General features: G+C 43.5%; 1 non-coding gene across 1 annotated transcript; it reads right to left on the bottom strand.

Moving 5' to 3' along the window:
• Window positions 1-217: 217 nt before the first annotated feature.
• Window positions 218-309, bottom strand: trnak-uuu (transfer RNA lysine (anticodon UUU)). Its single transcript is given in 2 exon segments — window positions 218-253; window positions 273-309. It is a non-coding gene; the product is annotated as a tRNA-Lys (tRNA).
• Window positions 310-21,468: the final 21,159 nt, after the last annotated feature.

Raw genomic sequence — 21,468 nt, 5'->3', positions numbered from 1 at the left:
ACCAGATCCTCACCAAACAGCTCCTTCCACTGCACCGAAGCAAGAACCAAATCCTGCAAACTCACCCCAGCAGCTCTCTGTTTCCCTGCTCTCACTCTCCATTGTGATGTCACTCTTGCTGTGCTTCTCTCTCTCTTGCTCTGTCTCAGAGTCTGTGCTTTTGACGCATTTCTGAACTCTCTGTTCCGTCGTGTTCCTCTGTCTCTGGTCCAAAATCTGACTCTGGTGGGATTTGAACCCACAACCTTTGAATATTTTTTAAAATCATTATTTAAAAGTCCAACACGCTATCCATTGCACCACAGAGGCATACATGTGCTGGACGACATCACCAAGGCCTTTGATCTTGTTAGCAGAGACGGATTCTTCAAACTGCGATGGAACATTGCCTGCCCTCCTGAACACTTGGGCGTCATTTCTTCTTTCCACGAGAACATGCACAGTTCCATCAGTTACAATGGAGCAACATCACACAGTTTCAAGATCAGCAGTGGGGTAAAGCAGGGCTGCGCGCTGGTGCCAACTCTCTTAGGAACAGAGGAACATCGGAGGAGGCCATTCAGCCCGTTGAGCCTGCTCTACCATTCAATTAGATCATGGCTGATTATCTACCTCAATGCCCCTTTCCCCTGCTATCCCCATATCCCTTGATGTCATGAGTATCAAGATTTCTATCAATTTCTGTCTTGAACATGCTCAATGATTGAGCTGCCACAGCTCTCTGGGGTACAGAACTCCAATGACTCACCACCGTCTGAGTGTAGAAATTCAACCCTATCTCAGTTTTAAATGGCCTACTCCTTATTCTGAGTCTATGTCCCCTGGTCTTAGACTCACCAACCAGGGCAAACATCCTGTCGACACCCACACTATCACGCCCTGTAAGAATTTTGTCAGTTTCAATGAGATCACCTCTCATTCTTCGACAGTTTAAGGAATACAGGCCCAGTTTCCTCATGAGGCAATCCCACCATCCCAGGGATTAGTCTGGTGACCCTCTGTTTCACTCCCTCTATGGCAAGTATATCCTTCCTGAGATGAGGAAACCAAACTATTCACAATACTCCAGCGCGGTTTCACCAAGGCTCTATACAATTGCAACAAGACATCTTTACTCCTGCACTCATGACCCCTCGTGTGAAAGCCAACATACTATTTGCCTTCCTAATTGATTGCTGCACCTGCACAAGAGCTTTTAGTGTCTCAGGAACAAGGACACCCAGGTCCCTTTGGACATCAACACTTCCCGACCTCTCACCATTTAAGACATACTCTGTCTTTCTGTTTATTCTACCAAAGTGGATAACTTCACACTTATTCACATTATATTCCATGTTCTTGCCCATTCACTGAGCTGCTCCAGGTCCCCTGGAAGCCTCTCTACATCCTCCTCACAACTCACACTTCACCGAGCTTTGTGTCATCTGCAAACTTGGAAATATTACATTTAATCCCCACATCCAAATCATTTATTTCGGTTGTTAACAGCTGTGGCTCCAACACTGATCCTTGCAGTACCCCAATAGTAACAGCCTGCCATCCTGAGAAGGACCCGTTATTCCTGCTCTCTGTTTTCGGTCTGTTAACCAATTCTCAATCCATACCAGTATATTATCCCCAATCCTACATGCTCTAACTTTGTTTACTGACCTCCTGTGTGGGACCTTACCAAAGGAAAATGCAAATACCACACATCCACAGGTTCTCCTTTATCTGTTCTACAGGTAACATCCTCAAAAAACTCAACAGGTTTTTCAAACCTGTTTTTCTTTTCATAAATCTATGTTGACTCTGCCCAATCAAATCATTATTTTCTAACTGTCTACTTATCACATCCTTTATAATTGGCGTATTCTTCTCCATGCTGCTATTGTACGCTTTCTGTACTCAGATGGGCGAGTGCACCTGCACATCAGAGCTGACGACAAGCTGTTCAACTTGGCAAGACTGTGCGCCAAGACCAAAGTGGGTAAATTCCTAGTCTGTGAGTTGCTGTTTGCTGATGACGCTGTGCTGACATCCCATAATGAAGTTCACTTACAGCAGCTTGTATATCGGTTTTCCCTGGCCTGCAAGGAGTTTGGACTGACGATCAGCCTCAGGAAGATGAAAATTATGCGCCAGGATGTCGAGACTCCACCTTCCATCAACATCGACAACATCACTTTGGAGGTTGTCAACAGCTTCACATACCTTGGATCAACAATCACCAGAAATCTGTCCCTTGATACTGAAATCAGCACCAGGATTTCCAATTCTGCAGCTGTCATGTCAAAGTTGAGAATACAAGTGTAAACCGACAGCAAACTGACCATAAATACAAAGCTCCACGTGTACTCGGCTTGTGTTCTCAGCACCCTCCTTTATCGCAGAGAAGCATCAACAACTTATGCAAGCCAAGAAAAGCAGCTGAACAGCTTCCACCTCCACTGCCTCAGATGGATATTGGGCATCTCCTGGCAGGACAGAGTGCCCAATGCGGAAGTACACCAGCGTGCAGGGATCCGCAGCATGTTTGCCCTCTTGAGTCAGTGGTGGCTCTGTTGACTGGGTCAAATGAATGACGGTCACATTGCCAAATACATGCTCTATGGTGAGCTTGCTGTCAGCACGAGACCAACAGGTCAGGGAAAAAAATCAAGTCATTTGGAGAGGTTTGAGTTAATTAAGGAGAGTGGGCATGGATTTATAAGTGGAAGTTCATGCTTGACAAATCTAACTGCATTTTGTGATAAACTATCTGAGAAAGTTGATGAAGGGAATGCAGTGGGTGTTGTTTATTTGATAAAGTACCACTTGCAAACTCCACACAAGCAGTACTCAGAACTAAACCTGGGTCATTGGAGTTGTGAGATTGCAGTGCTCACCACTGCACCACCTTTTGAATGTGGATAGAATAAAAAGTGAGATTGGATGGACAGAAGCAGTCTGAAAAGATGGCTCAAACAAAAGGTGAAAACCCTGAAATGTTAACTCTGTTTCTCTCTCCACAGATGCTGCCCGAGGTGCTGAGCATTTCCTGCACTTTCTGTTTTTATTTCAGCTTTGCAGGATGTTGCTTTGATCAGAAAAAAATGGATGATCGGCTGTGGGTGCCAGTGAAATTCCACAGGAGGGAAAATAAACTTCACCGGCAGCGGCTCATTGGTTTAGGGGTATGATTCTTGCTTTGGGTGTATAAATAATTAACGTGTGAGAGTTCCTGAGTTCGAATCCTAAATGACCCTTTCTCTGTTGCTATTTTTAGTTGAAAGTCATCGATTGGTTTCAGCCTTCCAGAAAGCGGAATCGATTTCCATACTGAGCCTGCTTGAGGGCCGGGGAACTGGGTTCAAAGAGCTTGTCGACAACATTGAAATGAACAAAATATGCAAATCGTCAAGTGGGAAAATAAAGTTGCAGCAGTAACTAAAGGCGTGCTCAGGTCTGCAAATGAAACCTGACCCAAACTTGACAGCGCCACATCCCACCTGGTCCGAGTCCTTTCATTTTTTTCCCGTGCCCGAACCGACCACCAGAATGTTCAGTTAAACTTGCTTCCCTTTTTCACTTTTTCACTTGTGCAGATAAGCAACAAAAACTGTAACTGGACTTGAAAGGTTGTTTCAATGTACATTAAGATTCGAGCTACGTACCGGAGGTGATGAGCTGAAGATTGTTACCATAGAAGTTAGTGATTGTTAGGTCATTAGTTAAAGAGAAACTCATGGAGTTGTGCCCAGACAGGTTGTCCCACACTGTATTGATTAAAATATTGCCCGAAGGCTAGAAAATATCATTATACATTCCCTAGACTCCTGCTTTACAGGCTGAAATACTTGCTGCAAGTTTATCAAGAGAGCAGCTGAGATGCAGAGACCAGTAAGGTCTTGAGTGATTAATTATTATAAAATATACATTCTTATATTAAAGAGATTGTGCTCTACCTTCGATGGAATCGCTCACTGCAGACTAGTGCAGAGTGTTTCCCACCTTGACGTCCTGGCTGTCACTGGATCTTGAGTCCAGGCCTCCCTTGATTTAATATTTTAATCTGGTAAGTCAGATTTTACAAAAAAAAAATTATCTTATTTAAGACTGCTTCGTATTTAGCAGTGTCAAATGAATAAAGAAATTAAAATATATTCAAAATTATATATCAACTATTAAGTACTAATGCCGAGCTTTGTATATAAAACATGCCTCTTAATTTCATTAATTATCCATAAACACTGAGGCCACATTAAACTAAAAGCAGCGATTTATCAAGTCTGACACTTAATTGATTAAATATATTCCAAATTCAGAGCATAATTCATTGTCTTTCCCCTTTAAATCTCTTAATTTGCATTACAAGCCTCCTTTGCTTTACAATCTTTATTCAATACAATATGTTTTGAGGCAGGCACAAGACGTCTTGCCAACCCCTAACGGGATGCAGTCAATTCATTTGCAAACTGTGCAATTAAAGAAAAGGTTGAAGTTGCTATTAATGCAGATTGAAGCTGTTCAAATGATTTTGTCACCAAGAATACAAAGCACGAAGGAAAACCAAAAAATAAACCAAAACATAAAAAGGTTAAATTTGTGTCAGTGAAAAATAGAACTCATTAAAAACATCTTATTACACAACAGTGCAGCAACTGATTACATTGTAAATATTTCATTAAGATTAAAATGGCAAAGGCCTTCAACACCCCTAGAATCAGGAAAGGGCAAGAAAGGGCTAACTGGATAATTATGTCCCTGGGGCTGAGTTCTGCTACAATGTACACAAAAACTGTTTATTGAATAGTACACAGGAAGTTGAAATACCAAGCAGAGTCGGAAGTACACTTCAAAAGATCTGCGGTTTCCGGTGTTTCACCAACACAATTATAACACAAGGCATTTAGAGTGTTCGAGTGTGTCTGACCCAGCCCGGCCTGACCCGAGCCCGAATGCTGAACCCAAATGCTGAACCCGGAGGAGCGACCCAAACCCGACACATGTCATCGGGACCCTTCGGGTTAGGGTCAGGCAGGGAGCCATGTTCTAGCATTAACTGAGACCTAGCTCCAAAAGCAACAGTACTGTGTTCTGGTCTGGAATGGAATTCTTCTGTGTTTCTGTTTGGCTTGGATTGGAATTCTTCTGTGTTTCTGTTTGACTTGGATTTTCTTGTTTTTCACTTTGTCGATGCCTTTGAATAATTGTGGATCCTTCTTCAGGGTGTCTTCTTTCACCAGGTAGTTCTGACCTCTGATGATGTTGATCGTAATCAGCTTCAATTCGCTGATAGTTTTGGAACTGAGCAGATTTCCTTTGCTTGAGTCTATAACATGTAACTCAGTCTGACATGTGGACCCATGGGAGGATTTGAAAGCTGCCCTTGCATTGGAGCATACAGTTGCATCCATCCAAACAGAGGTAGAGTAGAAGTGACAGTTCAGTCTGTCGATCATGGGACGTTTAATCTCAGGGTTGTGAGTTTGAGTGCTATTTAGTTTTTCCCTTTTTTTAGGCTTCATTAGCAGAGATTACAAGGAGTGTTTGAAATGAAAGTCAACAACAGTATGAGCAAGTCTCACTTTCATTCGGGACTCTTAACTCTCTGCTGTGAATGATTGAACTTTATCTCATTTCATTTTCAGCTCGGGGTCAGTGCAGCTCGGTGGCACTTCTGGCTGTCTCCCACTTCACAATCCATCAGTACTGAGAAAGCAATGGGGAATATTACTCACATGTTGTGTTCTGTAACCTTTCGGAAACAATTGAATGTATGTATTTTCTTCCAAAACAAGGACACAAAGACATTAACAATGTGGGGCTGAAATAGCTCAGTTGGGGGAGTGTTAGATTGAAGATCTAAAGGCAATTTCAATTCTTTATGCGTCCCATGCTTTGGTTCTGATTTTCCAGTTGCACAATTTGCTTTGAAATTATTTAACAAGCACCAGTGGATTGGATTTGAGAAACAACACAGAGTCATTTGCAGCATAGAAGGTGGTCGTTTGGCCTATCACGTCCATGCTGGCTCTCCCCGGAGCAATCTAGTCAGTTCCACTCACCAGCTCGGTCCCTTTCCTCCTGCAAGTTTCTTTCCTTCAAGTATCCATCCAATTTCCTTTTCAAATCATTGATTGTCTCTGCTTCCACCACCCACGGCATAAAAAGTTCCACCTCACCCAAGGATGTGAAATATTTATATCTTCTATATTTAGCTTATCCTCTATTTCAATGAGAAGAGACTGGCAGTCAACATGAAAGGCAACCCAAAAGTCCTTGAGCGGTATATAAGTAATAAGTGGGTAGTAAGAGGTGGAGTGGGACCTTATTAAGGACAAAGACGATAGTGTTTGCTGAGAGGTGCTGGGCAATGTTAATATACTTAATGAGTACTTTGTATCAGTGATCACTAAGGAAGTGGAATCTGACAAACTATCAGTCGAAGCGGAGAGAGTAGAGGCAATGGATAGGATACAGATTGAGAGAGGGAGGTACTAAAAAGACTGGCTATGTTTAGGGTATGTAAATCACCAGGTCCGGATGTCTTACATCCCAGGTTGCAAAAGGAAATGCTGATGCAGATAACGGAAGGGCTTGCTATAATCTTCCCTGGAAACAGGGGAGGGGCCAGAGGATTTAACAGTGGCAAATATGGCACCCTTATTCAAGAAAGGGTGTAAGGACAGTCCGGGTAACTACAGGCCAGTTAGATTAACAGTAGTGGTGGGTAAGGTTTTAGAAACAATAAACAGGGAAAAAATCAACAGTCACTTGCAGAGGTTTGAGTTAATTAAGGAGAGCGAGCATGAATTGAGAAATGGAAGTTTCATGCTTGACTAATCTTACTGCATTTTTTGATGAACTAACAGAGCAGGTTGTTGAAGGGAATGCAGTGGATGTTGTTTATATGGATTTTATGAAAGTTTTTGATAAGGTATCACATAAAAGGGTGGTTAACAAAATTGAGGTTCATGGAATAGGAGGATCAGTGTCCAATTTGATAGAAAATTGGCTTATGGATAGAAAACAGTGAGTCGTAGTAAATGGTTCTTTGTCAGACTGGAGGATAGTCGACAGTGGTGCTCCCCAGGGGTAAGTGCTAGAACCACTGCTTTTTTTGCTCCAGATAAATGACTTGGATCTTGAAATATAGAGTAGAATCTCAAAATATGCCGATAACATCAAACCTGGATGAGTGGCAAACAGTGAGGATGATATGAACTGCTCGCAACAGGACAGTGATCGGCTAGCAGAATGGGCAGACGAGTGGCAGATGGAATTTAATAGTGACTGATGTGAGGTGATGTATTTTAGCAGAAGGAATAGGGAGAGGCAATAGATACGCAATGCTACAGTTGTGAAGAATGTGCAGGAGTAGAGGGACTTGGGTGCATGTCCATCAATCTTTGAAGTTGGCAGGACATATTGCGAGAGTGGTGAGCAAAGTAGATGGGATCTTGGGCTTTATAAATAGAGGCATTGAGTACAAAAGCAGGGGAATTATGCTGAAACTCATAAAGCTCTGGTTTGGCCCCAATTGGAGTGTTGCGTTCAGTTCTGCTCACCACACTTTAGAAAGAATGTGCGGATCTTTGAGAGGATGCAGAGGAGATTTACCAGAATGGTTCCAGGAATAGAGGATTATAGTTTCAAGGTTAGGCTGGAAAAGCTAGGGTTGTTCTGCCTGTATCAAAGGAGATTGAGGGGAGAATTGATAGAGGTGTATAAGGCTATGACAGTTTTAGATAAGTTGGCAAGGAAAAGTTGTTCCCATTAACTATTGGTACAAGGACTAGGGGACACAGATTGAAGGTTTTGGACAAGAGATGCGGGGGGAATGTGCGGAAGAACCTTTTTACACAGTGATTGGTGATGATCTGTAACTCACTGCCCATGAGGGTGGAGGAAGTGGAAACAATCGATGATTACAAAAGGAATTTGGATGGGCACTTGAAGGAAATAAATTTACAGGGCTACGGGGATCGAGCAGACGAGTGGGACTGACTGGATCGCTCCCTGGAGAGCCGGCCAGGACTCGACGGGGCGAATGGCCTCCTTCTATACCACAAATGACTCAATGACTCGATGACTCTAAGTCACTCGCAGAGTCAAGACAACAGAGTGACGGATTTAACACAACATTATAAGTTATGTTTGTTTTGACAAAATGCAATAATAACTCGTCTCCACTCCTAGTGTTACTAAATCCCACACATTCACTATAATGTGAACAATTATTTCCTGTTGTGTCTCTCTCAGATTTGTAAACTTCACTGTATTGGAGTGAGGTGACATCTACTGGCAGGAAACAAGAACGGCAATTAAGCAGCAGAAACTCCACAGTCTGTCAGGGTTAAAGAAACATTGCAATGTGAGGAAATAGTGAAGGTGTTTGATTGGGTAGATGGAGACATGATTCCACTTGTGGTGGTGTCTGAAGCAAGGGTTGGAAATATGAAATTGTCATTCATAAAAGAAATGAGGAATTCATGAAAAATGTATTTACATAGTGAATCGTTCGAATGTGGATAGAATAGAAAGTGAGATTGGATAGACAGAAGCAGTCTGAAAGGATGCCTCAAACAAAAGGTGAACACCCTGAAACGTTAGCTGTGTTTCTCTCTCCACAGATGCTGCCAGAGCTGCTGAACATTTCCAACACTTTCTGTTATGATTTCAGCATTTACAGGATGTTGCTTTGATCTGAAAAAAACATGGAAGAACAGCTTTTCCACAGGAGCTAAAAAAACACATACTGTAAGTGGCTTGTTGGTTTAGGGGCATGATTCTCGCTTTGGGTGTACAATTGACAAGCATGCGAGGGGTCTCTGGTTCAACTGCCCGAGGAGCCCATTTTCATTTGTGTTTTTAGTTGAAGGTCATTGATTGGTTGCAGCCTTAAAGAAAGCGGAATTGACTTTCATACGAAGCCTGTTTGACGACCAGAGAACTGGATTCAAAGAGCCTGTCGACAAAATTGAAATGAACAAAATGTACAGATCACCAAGTGTGTGTATGAAGGTGGAGCAGTAACTGAGAGCTGGATGCAAAACAACACGACTAGTATCTGGTATGGAATGGATTCTTCTGTGTTTCTGTTGTTTGGTTTGGATTAACTCATCGATTTTCTTGTTTTACACTTTTTTGATATGTTTGAATAATTGTGGATCCATCTTCAGGGTATTTTCGTTCACCAGGTAGTTCTGACCTCTGATGATGTTGATCGTAATCAGCTTCAACTCACTGATAGTTTTGAAAGTGAGCAGATTTCCTTTGCTTGAGGCTACAACATGTCACTCAGACTGACATGTGGATCCATGGGAGGATTTGAAAGCCGCCCCTGCATTGGAGCATACAGTTGCATCCATCCAATAAGAGACTGAGTAGAAGTGACAGTTCAGTCAGTCGAACATGAGACTTTTAATCTCAGGGTTGTGAGTTTGAGTGCCATTCTGTTTTTCCCTTTTTTTAGGCTTCATTAGCAGAGAGTACAAGGAGTGTTTGACATGAAATTCAACAACAGTATGAGAAAGTCTCACTTTGATTCGGGAATCTTAACTCTCTGCAGCATCTCGCTGTGAAAGATTGAACTTTATCTCATTTCATTCTCAGCTCAGGGTCTGTGCGGCTCAGTGGGACTTCTGGCGGTCTCCCGCTTCACAATCCATCAGTGCTGAGAAAGCCATGGGGAATATTACTCACATGTTGTGTTCTGTAACCTTTCAGAAACAATTGAATGTATGTATTTTCTTCCAAAACATTCATTCTCAGTACTGGGAAAAATAGAGTATATGATTGACTGTTTCAGTAAGTGGGAAAAGGTAAAATATGTTGTGACCTGTGGAGAAATGGGATGAGAATAAATAGTGCCCTCCTCTGATTTCAATTGCACACACATCTGTGCTCTGGCTCTGTAGCTTAATTGGTTAAAACACCTACCTAACAAACAAGAAATCTTGAATTCAACTCCCAGCAGAGCCTTAATTCACAGTAGCAACATGCTTTAGAAGTTTCCTTACCTACGTTTACATCTGTGTCTTGTGAACTTCAACTCAGAATTCAAATTACATGTTGAGTTTCAGTCACAGAAAAATACAGCCTTTGTGAAGGATGTGAATTTGGAATGGCTGTTCCTCCTTCAGAAATTCAGTGCTGATACACCAAAGGCAACTCCTTTGACAGAAATTTGTTCACAGTTGCATTCAATCTGGAAAACAGCTAGACATTAATCTCACTGAAGGAAAGTGTGACCACGTTGTATGTTTCAGAGTGTTTAGGTCGATATGTGTTGCTTTTAACCGAGACTGGGACATGACGCAAGAGGGAGGGTTGATCTGAGGTTTGGAATATTTGCCAGTCAGGAACAATCCCATCTCTGATGGGATTGAGTTGATTTTCAACTGGCAGCTGTTACTGTTTCGATAAATCAAGTTCCCTCCACCCGTTTTCTTGGACAGACAGTGCAGTATAAGGATGTAATGGGTTAATGCTGAAGACAGTGGGATCAACCCCTCCCACTGTCAGAGTGATGATGTAACAGTCACATGAGATGAGGTTTGGGAGAAGAGAGAGCAGCAGCAAGGATGCTAGTTTAGGAGGCTTGATGACTGTGTATATAGTATTGTGTAAATTAGAAAAGAGTTCTTAGTTCTTTCAGCAGGAACTTTGTCCTGAAAATATCAAGAAACTCACAATTTTATTATTCAGGAGTTGGAACACAGGGATATTAACTCCAAGTGACAGTAGTGGTTTCATTTAACAAAAGAAAAGTTGAAAATAATATTGCTCATTGATTGAAATCCCCCAGTGAGGAGACAGTTAAACAGGTGATCTGTTGGGGCATCCTTCGATCCAAGGTTTCAGAAGCATTTAATCTCCCTTTTTGGTGAAATTCTCTGTTATTTGCATCTTTTTTTAATCCAACTTTGATGGGCGAGTGAAAAAACTGAAAAAAACTGAACTGTTCCATTTTTTCTTTTCTTCTTTCTTCCATCAGTTTCTCTTTTCTGTCCCAGATCAATATAATGATGAGAATCCCAATTTAATCTGCTGTTTTAATCATTCCAATCAAAATTCAACATTCCAATCAAATCGATTTGTTATTCCACAGTGTCTCTCCATGTGTTTTATTCTGTGTATTCTCTCACAGTCTGTTTGATGATCAATGTGACATCTCATTCTCTGTTCTGGTGAAGATCAGAAGCAGTGATATCCGTTTGCACCGCCCACCAAGTCGGCCTGAGGCTGTGCCTCACCGATCATGTGGAGTTAGGAACATAGGAGCAGGAGTCGGCCATTCAGCCCATCAAGTCTGTCCCGCCATTCAATATGATCATGGCTGATCATCCACTTCAATGCCCTTTTCCCCACACTTTCTTCATATTCCCTTATGTCATTTGCATTTAGAAATCTGTCAATCTCTGCTCTAAACATACTCAATGACTGAGCTTCCACAGCCCTCTGGGTAACAGAATTCCAAAGATTCACAACCCTCTGAGTAACAACATTTCTCCTCATCTCTGTCCTCAGTGGCTTCCCCCTTATTTTGAAATTGCGTCCCGTGGTTCTTGACTCCCCAACCAAGGAAAACATCTTAGCTGCATCTTATCACCTCTCATTCTTCAAAACTCTAGAGAATACAGTCCCAGTTTCCCCAATCTTTCTTCATAGGACAGTCCCACCATCCCAGGAACAAGTCTGTTGAACCTTCGTTGCACTCCCTCTGTGGCAATAATATCCTTCCTAAGGGAAGGGGACTGAAACTGCACACAGTACTCCAAGTGCAGTCTAACCAAGGTTCTTAACAATTGAAGCAAGAATTCAAGACTCCTGTACTCAAATCCTCTTGTGATAAAGCCTAACATACTATTAGCCTTCCTAATTGCTTGCTGCACCCGCATGTGAGCTGTCAGTGACTTATTGACATGGACACCCAGATCACCCTTATATTCGATACCTCAGCTAATAAAGGAAAGGATTCCATATACCTGCTGAACCACCTTATTGACCTGTACTGTGACCTTCAGGGATCTGTGGACATTCACTTCAACGTCCCTCACTTCCTCTACACCGTTCAGTGTTCTCCCATTAATTGTGTATTCCTTTGCCTTTTTTGACGCCTGCTCTCGCTGTTCCCTGCTCTCCGAGGGAACTCTTGCTCCCTCTCCTGGGCTCTTTATGCTCCATTGTTCTCACTGTTTCCCGCTCTCTTGATGGATCAATATTTATTTGCCTTGTGTTTAATTTAAAATATGGATTAACTGTATTTTACAGTTGTAAGTTGTATTTGGTAGTCCTGTGTAAGTTGTGGATTGGTATTTAATATTTAGCTCTGTGAAAACGATTGTGAATGAAAATATAACTTTCAATCTTATACATGGGCTGGTCTGCAAGCTCCAAGTCCTTCATTTTGTAGTAATGGAATTGATACTGTATCTTTCAGTCTTAATCTCTGTGGGATTTTTGAACTGGTATGTAATACATGACTTGGTCTAACGTCTGATGTACATTATTGGGATTCAAAGGATGATAGGAAATAGGGGCATTAGGCCATTCAGCCCATCGAGCCTGCTCCAATATTCAAACAGATCGTGACTGATCATCTACCTCTACGCCATTTTTCCCTGCTATCTCCATATCCCTTGATCTTGTTAGTATTTAGAAATCTATCGATTTCTATCTTGAATATGTTCAATGATTGAACCTCCACAGCCCTCGGGGATAAAGAATTCCACAGATTTCCCACCCTCTGAGTAAAGAAATTCCTGCTCATCTCAGTCTCAAATGGCCTGCCCTTATTCTGAGACTGTGTCCCCTTGTTCTAGACTCACTAGACAGAGGAAACATCCTTTCCATATCTACCCTGTCACACCCTGTAAGAATTTTGTCTGTTTCAATGAGATCACCTCTCATTCTTCAAAACTCTCAAGAATTTAGGCCCAGTTTCTGCAGTCTCTCATCTTTCAACAATCCCACCATCCCAGGGGATTAGTCTGGTGAATCTCTGTTGCACTCCCTCTGTGACAAGTCTATCCTTCCTTAGATAAGGAAACCAAAGTTGCACAGAATACTCCAGGTGCGGTCTCAGCTAGACTTTATATAATTGAAGCAATACATCTTTACACATGTACTCAAATCCCTTTTCAATGAAGCCAACATACCATTTGCCTTCTTAATTGATTGCTGCACCATCACACTAGCTTTTAGTGTCTCATGAACAAGGACACCCAGGTCGCTTTGGACATCAACACTTCCCAACCTCTCACCATTGAAGAAATACTCTGTCTTTCTGTTTATTCGACCAAAGTGGAGAACTTCACACTTATTCACATTATATTCCATCTGCCATGTTCTTGCCCATTCACTTACCATGTCCAAATCCCCTTTGAATCCTCTTTGCATTCATTCTGTACCTTTCAATCATGTAAATTTTGTCTGTTCTATTTCAGATTTTATATTTAAAATGTGACCATGGTGACAGAGTTTATTCAGATCTGATAGTGGGTTTGTTTTTGGACTGCGATTGATGTATCCACCTTTCAGGTGAACTGAATTGGAGTGAAATGGAAACAAGTTCTGTCTCTCCTGCTGTTGTTTGACTGTTGGATTGAAAATGTGTCTCTCGACTTTGGGATCAGTGTATGTCGAGGAATCACCACATCCATTCAGGTTCCTTCATGTATTTTCCTGCAGGAATGAAAGAACTGGTGAGGTAGAAGATACAAAAGCGATCAATGTAATCGTCCCAATAATAATCATGATGAACAATCACAAAATGAAAACCAGAAACACAAACAGTGTCAGTGTCTGACTCCACTGCAGTACTGCAGTATTCAGCTTCTGTTTACCAGGTGTTTGCAGTGGATTTACAACAAGTTTGTGACATTCAGAAACAACACAAGCCCTGCACTGCTCAATGACTGGGACTGTCCGATAGAGCAGTGACCTTTGCACAGTCACATTTGTATTTCAACGGAAAACAAGCAGCCACTATTTAAAATATGCCTTTCACACTTCTCACCTGGTGTCTGCAATAAATGTTCTTTGTCTAACTGTCCACATCGTTATTTTGCGGCTATTTTCCCCCCACTGTTCACAATCCAACAAACAGTGAGAGACTGGAACTAAAGCAGGAAAATTCCCTCTCCTTTGGGTGGTGAAATTGTCAGTGATTTTCAATAGTGATTTCTTCCCATTGTGTCTCCCTGAGCCTGTACAGACACTGTCCGAGAATGAACTCTCCCTTCCCCGTGTCCCCGGCTCACTCCATGTTCTGGGAGCAGCTCCTGCTCCACAGTGTCTGTTACAAACACTCCCCGACTCCCCCTCAACTTCCCACCACTCAATGCTAATCTCTGAGCACATCTGCGGACACGCTCCCAAAGCAGTGGCTGCTGGAAGCAGATGCTGTTTGTTCCCTTCCCCCGGGACCGGGAAGTCTCCATTAGCAGCTGATTTAAAGCATCTTCCCCTGATTGAGTGAATGGCCTCACAGACTGGGTTGGGGAAGGATGCGCATGCGCTCCACTCCTCATTGTGACGTCTCACTGGGGGCGGGGTTATGTCACGCGTGCGCAGATCTTTGCAGCAATTCAGCATTCAAACATCAATGGGAACTTTCCCCATTTCACCCTCATCAAAGTCCCAAAGAAAGTGAAGAGGGGCTTGGGCTGGAGGGAGGGAGGTGCGGGGTAGGGGGAACCTAGAACCCAGAAAGCTGCCCACTTGCCCCATTTAGATGCTCAATTTGCGGTCATTCCCTGCAGGGGGTTTGTTATTATTGTGCCCCTCCTGGTAAAACAATCCGATAGAAAGAGGGGAGAAAGGAGGGAGCCGGTGTGTTTGCTGGGACCTTGCAGAATTCATTTCAGCAGCAAAAGTCCCGGGTTATATTAACCCGAATGAAACACGCTGTCAGTGAGAGGAAAACCGAACGGCCCTTTTCATCTTTTCATTGGAAACAAAGTAGAGCCGGAAGTGCGGCGAGCAGAGCAGACACACAAGCTCAATGACAGGAGAGCTCGGCCGTCCCTGAGTTTCAGCTCCCGGCTCTTACATTTCCTCATCCACACTGTCTTTACTGTGGATGTTCAGGGGTTCCTTGTCGGATCTGAGGACTGTATCCATTAAACATTCTGAGTCAGGAGATCCACACACTCTCTGTTATCAAGATTTATGGGCAGGAATGTTTCAAAACTTTGTCTATTAAATCATTGTATTATTCACAGAACTAATGAGGCAATCGGTTCATTATTCAGGCCTTGAACTTGGTTTGGGTAGACCGAAAACTGAGAGGTTCAGCACCTTTCCACTTCTTCACCAACATAACTAATTTTTTTGATGAAGTAACAGAAAAGGTTGATGAAGGGAAAGCAATGGATGTTGTCTATATGGATTTTAAGAAAGCGTTTGACAGACTACCACATAAAAGGCTGGGTAACAAAACTGAGGTTCCTGGAATAGGAGGGTCAGTATCTGCTTCGATTAAAAAATGGATGAAATATCAAGAAAAGCGAGTTGTGATATTTGGTTGTTTTTCAGAATGGAAGATGGTGAACAGTGATGTCCACAAGGGTCAGTGTCAGGACCACCATATATATAAATGACTTGAATATTGGAATCACAGAATCACAGAATTGTTACTGCACAGAAGGAGGCCATTTGGCCCATCGTGTCTGCACTGACTCTCCAAATGAGCAATTCACCTCATGTCACTTCCCCGTCTTCTCCCCATAATCCTGCACATTCTTCCTTTTCAGATAACAGTCTAATTCCCCTTTGAATTCTTCAATTGAACCTGCCTCCATCACATTCTCAGGCAGTTCATACTTTAACCACTCGCTGTGTGAAAAAGTTTTTCCTCATGTCGCTTTTGCTTCTTTTACCAATTACTTTAAATCTGTGCCCTCTCATTCTCGATCCTTTCACAAGTGGGAACAGTTTCTCCCTATCCACTCTGTCCACACCCCTCATCATTTTGAATATCACTATGAAATCTCCTCTTAGCCTTCTTTTCTCCAAGGGAAACAGTCCTAACTTCTCCAATCTATCTTCATAACTGAAATTCCTCATCCCTGGAACCATTCTCATGAATCTTTTCCATAATCTTTCCAATGCCTTCACATCTTTCATAAAGTGTGGCACCGAGAACTGGATGCAGTACTTCAGCTGAGTCTAGTGTCTCATACAAGTTCAACATGACCTCCTTGTTCTTGTACTCTATGCCTCTATTACTAAAGCCGAGGATACTGTATGCTTCATTAACCACTCTCTCAACCAATGACATATAACCCCAGTCCCACTGCTCCTGCACCCCCTTTAGAATTGTACCCTTTATTCGATATTGTCACTCCATGTTCTTCCTACCGAAATGAATCAATTCACATTTCTCTGCATTGAACTTCACCTGTCATCTGTCCTCCCATTCCACCAACTTGTCTATGTCCTTTTGAAGTTCTACACTATCATCCTTACAGTTCACAATGCTTCCAATTTTCGTATCATCCATAAACTTTGAAATTCTGCCCTGTACACCAAGGTCTAGGTCATTAATGTATATCAGGAAAGGCAAGGGTCCCAACACTGACTCCTGGGGAACTCCACTACAAATCTTCCTCTCGCCCGAAGAACATCCATTGATCACTACTCTTTGTTTCCTGTCACTCAGCCAATTCCATATCCATGTTACTACTGTCCCTTTTATTCCACGAGTTATAACTTTGCTCACAAGTCTGTTGTTTTGCATTGTATCAAACTTCTTTTGAAAGTCAATAAAAGCAAAATACTGCAGATGCTAGAAATCTGAAATATAAACAAAAAGTTCTGGAAATACTCAGCAGGTCTGGCAGCATCTGTGGAGAGAGAAACAGAGTTAATGTTTCAGGTCAGTGACCATTCAGATGCTGCCAGACCTTTTGAAAGTCCATGTACACGACATCAACAGCATTGCCCTCATCAACCCTTTCTGTTACCTCATCAAAAAACTCCAGCAGGACAGTTAAACATGACTTTCCCTTAAGAAATCCATGCTGTCTTTCCTGAATTAACCCACATTTGTCCATGGGACTATTAATTTTGTCCTGAATTATTCTTTTGAGAAGTTTTCCCACCACCGAAATTGAACTGACTGGGGAGTGAGACGAGGTGAGTTGCTTTAGCAGAGAGCCAGCATGGGTTCGTCAGGCCGAATGGCCTCCTTCTGTGCTTTAGCCATTCTATGATTGTATGGTTCTCGCAGCAACTGTTGGTGGAGAGGCAGTGATGCAGGAATGTGTTGACAGAAAGGGAAAAGTCTGGGCTGGTGTGTGTTTGCAGCATTTGCAGCTTGTGTTCGGGTTTGTGAATAAAGGTGATTTGGAAGCTGTGTTTCAAATTGAAGTTTTTATTGGAAGCAGGAAGTTGATGTCAATGAAGAATAAAATGTGTTAAGATGAAACGTGGTGTGATTGTGGATAGCAGTAAATATAGTGCTGGTGAATTATTTGTGTGAATAAACTTCCACTGCGCCCTCTGCTGCAGGCTGCTGTTTATATCCAGCTGTGTATTAGTGCTGTGTGTTAACTAGATAAATGTTTGTTTCAACGCTGTTTATAAAGCAATAGCATTGCACTCAAACAGTCCCAGACATAGCAACACACGTACAAAAGCAAAATACTGCGGATGCTGGAAATCTGAAACATAAACAGAAAATGCTTGAAATAGTCAGCAGGTCTGGCAGCATCTGTGGAGAGAGAACAAAGTTAATGTGAGCTAAGGAAACAGACCTGAACTGTTAACTGTTTCTCTCTGCACAGATGCTGCCAGACCTACTGAGCATTTCCAGCATTTTCTGTTTTTATTACAGCAACACCTTTGATCAGCAGTAGCGGTGATAGTGCGAGCCAGGGGGCAGCCGGGAAGGTACGTTTCACTATCAAGTACTTACCTGGCAATTCGGGGGACGCGGACACGGGGACTGCTGGGTAAGTGAACTTATATATTCGCGTGGTGGCTAAACCCGAAACACTACACGTGTAGTGTTTCCACCCATCCTCCTCCTCCAACCAAAAAAAAGGACTCTTGTGTGGAGGGTTTGGTAAGGTAAGGTTTTCCTTTATATTTTTTTATTCTCTGTTGTCAATGTCGAGCAGAGGGGATGGAAGCTAGGGCAGTTGCATGCTCCTCTTGCAGGATGTGGGAGGTAAGAGTCACCACTTTTGTCCCTGCTGACTTCACCTGTGAGAAGTGCACCCAACACCAGCTCCTCACAGACTGCGTTAGGGAACTGGAGCTGGAGCTGGATGAACTTCGGATCATGCGGGAGGCAGAGGGGATGATAGAGAGCAGTTATAGGGAAGTACTGACACCTAAGTCACAAGATAAAGGTAGCTGGGTGACCGTCAGGGGAGGGAAAGGGAATAGGCGCACAGTGCAGGGATCCCCTGTGGCCGTTCCCCTCAATAATAAGTATACCGTTTTGGATACAGTTGTGGGGGGGGGGGGGAACCTACCAGGGGAAAGCCACAGCGGCCAGGTCTCTGGCACTGAGCCTGGCTCTGCAGCTCAGAAGGGAAGGGTGGAGAATAGGAGAGTGATAGTGAGAGGAGATTCAATGGTTCGAGGAACAGACAGGAGATTCTGTGGTCGCGAGCGAGACTCCCGGATGGTATGTTGCCTCCTTGGTGCCAGGGTCATTGATGTCTCGGATCGAGTCTACAGGATTCTTAAAGGGGAGGGGGAGCAGCCAGAAGTCACGGTACATATCGGTACCAATGACATAGCTAGGAAAAGGGATGAGGACCTGAAAGGCGAATATCGGAGTTAGGTTGGAAGCTAAAAGGCAGGCCGAGCAGAGCAGTAATGTCAGGATTGATACCGGTGCCACGTGCTAGTGAGGCTAGAAACAGAGAGCGAGTGCAGCTGAACACGTGGCTACAGAGCTGGTGTAGGAGGGAGGGCTTCAGTTATGTGGATCATTGGGATACCTTCTGGAGAAGGTGGGATCTGTACAAGAAGGACGGGTTGCATCTGAACTGGAGGGGCATCAATATCCTGGGTGGGAGGTTTGCTAGAGCTCTTTGCGAGGGTTTAAACTAGTTTGGCAGGGGGATGGGAACCGGAGCTATGGATAAGTGGATGGGGTAGCTGTTGATCAGGCAGATACAGAGTGCAGAGAGTCTGTGAGGAAGGTTAGACAGTTGACAGGGCAAAGTTGCAGCCAGTACGATGGGTTGAAGTGTGTCTATTTAAATGCAAGCAGTGTCAGGAATAAGGGTGATGAACTTAGAGCATGGATCAGTACTTCGAGCTACGATGTTGTGGCCATTATGGAGACTTGGAGATCACAGGGGCAGGAATGGATGTTGGAAATTTTGGGGTTTAGATGTTTCAAAAGGAATAGGGAGGGAGGTAAAAGAGGTGGGGGAGTGGCATTGTTAATCAGGGATAGTATCACAGCTGCAGAAAGGGAGGTCATCGAGGAGGGTTTGTCTACTGAGTCATTATGGGTGGAAGTCAGAAACAGGAAAGGAGCAGTCACTTTATTGGGAGTTTTCTATAGGCCCCCCAATAGCAACAGAGACACGGAGGAATAGATTGGGAGGCAGATTTTGGAAAGGTGCAGAAGTAACAGGGTTGTTGTCATGGGTGACTTCAACTTCCCTAATATTGATTGGAACCTCCTTAGTGCAAATAGTTTGGATGGAACAGTTTTTGTCAGGTGTGTCCAGGAAGGTTTCCTGACTCAATATGTAGATAAGCCGACTAGAGGGGAGGCTATGTTCGATTTGGTGATTGGCAACGAACCAGGCCAGGTGGCAGATCTCTCGGTGGGAGAGCATTTCGGTGATAGTGATCACAACTCCCTGACCTTTACTATAGTCATGGAGAGGGACAGGAGCGGACGGGATGGGAAAATATTTAATTGGGGGAGGGGGAATTACAATGCTATTAGGCAGGAACTGGGGTGCATAAATTGGGAACAGATGTTCTCAGGGAAATGCACAACAGAAATGTGGAGGTTGTTTAGGGAGCACTTGCTGCGACTGCTGGATAGGTTTGTCCTGATGAGGCAAGGAAGGGATGGTAGGGTGAAGGAACCTTGGATGACAAGAAATGTGGAACAGCGAGTCAAGAGGAAGAAGGAAGCTGACTTAAGGTTGAGGAAGCAAGGATCAGACAGGGCTCTAGAGGGTTACAAGGTAGCCAGGAAGGAACTGAAGAATGGACTTAGGAGACCTAGAAGGGGACATGAAAAAGTCTTGGCGGGTAGGATTAAGGAAAATCCCAATGCGTTCTACAATTATGTGAGGAACAAGAGGATGGCCAGAGTGAGAGTAGGGCCGATCAGGGATAGTGGAGGGAACTTGTGCCTGGAGTCGGAGGAGGTAGGGGAGGTCCTAAATGAATACTTTGCTTCAGTATTCACGAGTGAGAGGGACCTGGTCGTTTGTGAGGACAGCGTGAAACAGGCTGATATGCTCGAACAGGTTGATGTTAAGAGGGAGGATGTGCTGGAAATTTTGAAAGACATGAGGACAGATAAGTCCCTGAGGCCAGACGGGATATACCCAAGGATATTAAGGGAAGCAAGGGAAGAGATTGCCGCGCCTTTGGCGATGATCTTTGCGTCCTCACTGTCCACTGGAGTAGTACCAGATGACTGGAGGGTGGCAAATGTTATTCCCTTGTTCAAGAAAGGGAATAGGGATAACCCTGGGAATTATAGACCAGTCAGTCTTACGTAGGTAGTGGGCATATTATTGGAGAGGATTCTGAGAGACAGGATTTATGATTAGTTGGAAAAGCATAGTTTGATTAGAGACAGTCAGCATGGCTTTGTGAGGGGCAGGTCATGCCTCACAAGCCTTATTGAATTCTTTGAAGATGTAACAAAACACATTGATGAAGGAAGAGCAGTGGATGAGGTGTATATGGATTTTAGCAAGGTGTTTGATAAGGTTCCCCATGGTCGGCTCATTCAGAAAGTAAGGAGGCATGGGATGCAGGGAAGGTTGGCTGTCTGGATACAGAATTGGCTGGCCCATAGAAGACAGAGGGTGGTAGTAGATGGAAAGTATTCAGCCTGGAGCTCGGTGACCAGTGGTGTTCCGCAGGGATCTTTTCTGGGACCTCTGCTCTTTGTGATTTTTCTAAATGACTTGGATGAGCAAGTGGAAGTCTGGGTTAGCAAGTTTGCCGATGACATGAAGGTTGCTGGAGTTGTGGATAGTGTGGAAGGCTGTTGTAGGTTGCAACGGGACATTGACAGGATGCAGAGCTGGGCTGAGAAAAGGCAGATGGAGTTCAACCTGGAAAAGTGTGAAGTGATTCATTTTGGAAGGTCGAATTTGAATGCAGAATACAGGCTAAAAGACAGGATTCTTGGTAGTGTGGAGGAACGGAGGGATCTTGGGGCCCATGTCCATAGATCGCTCAAAGTTGCCACCCAAGTTGATAGGGTTGTTCCGAAGACGCAAGGTGTGTTGGCTTTCATTAACAGGGGGATTGAGTTTAAGAGCCGCG

This window comes from Heterodontus francisci, unplaced genomic scaffold (genome assembly GCF_036365525.1).
Source record: "Heterodontus francisci isolate sHetFra1 unplaced genomic scaffold, sHetFra1.hap1 HAP1_SCAFFOLD_597, whole genome shotgun sequence".
NCBI lineage: Eukaryota > Metazoa > Chordata > Chondrichthyes > Heterodontiformes > Heterodontidae > Heterodontus > Heterodontus francisci.
The sequence above is the reverse complement of the archived record's forward strand: the minus strand, read 5'-3'. Positions and strand labels throughout refer to the sequence as shown.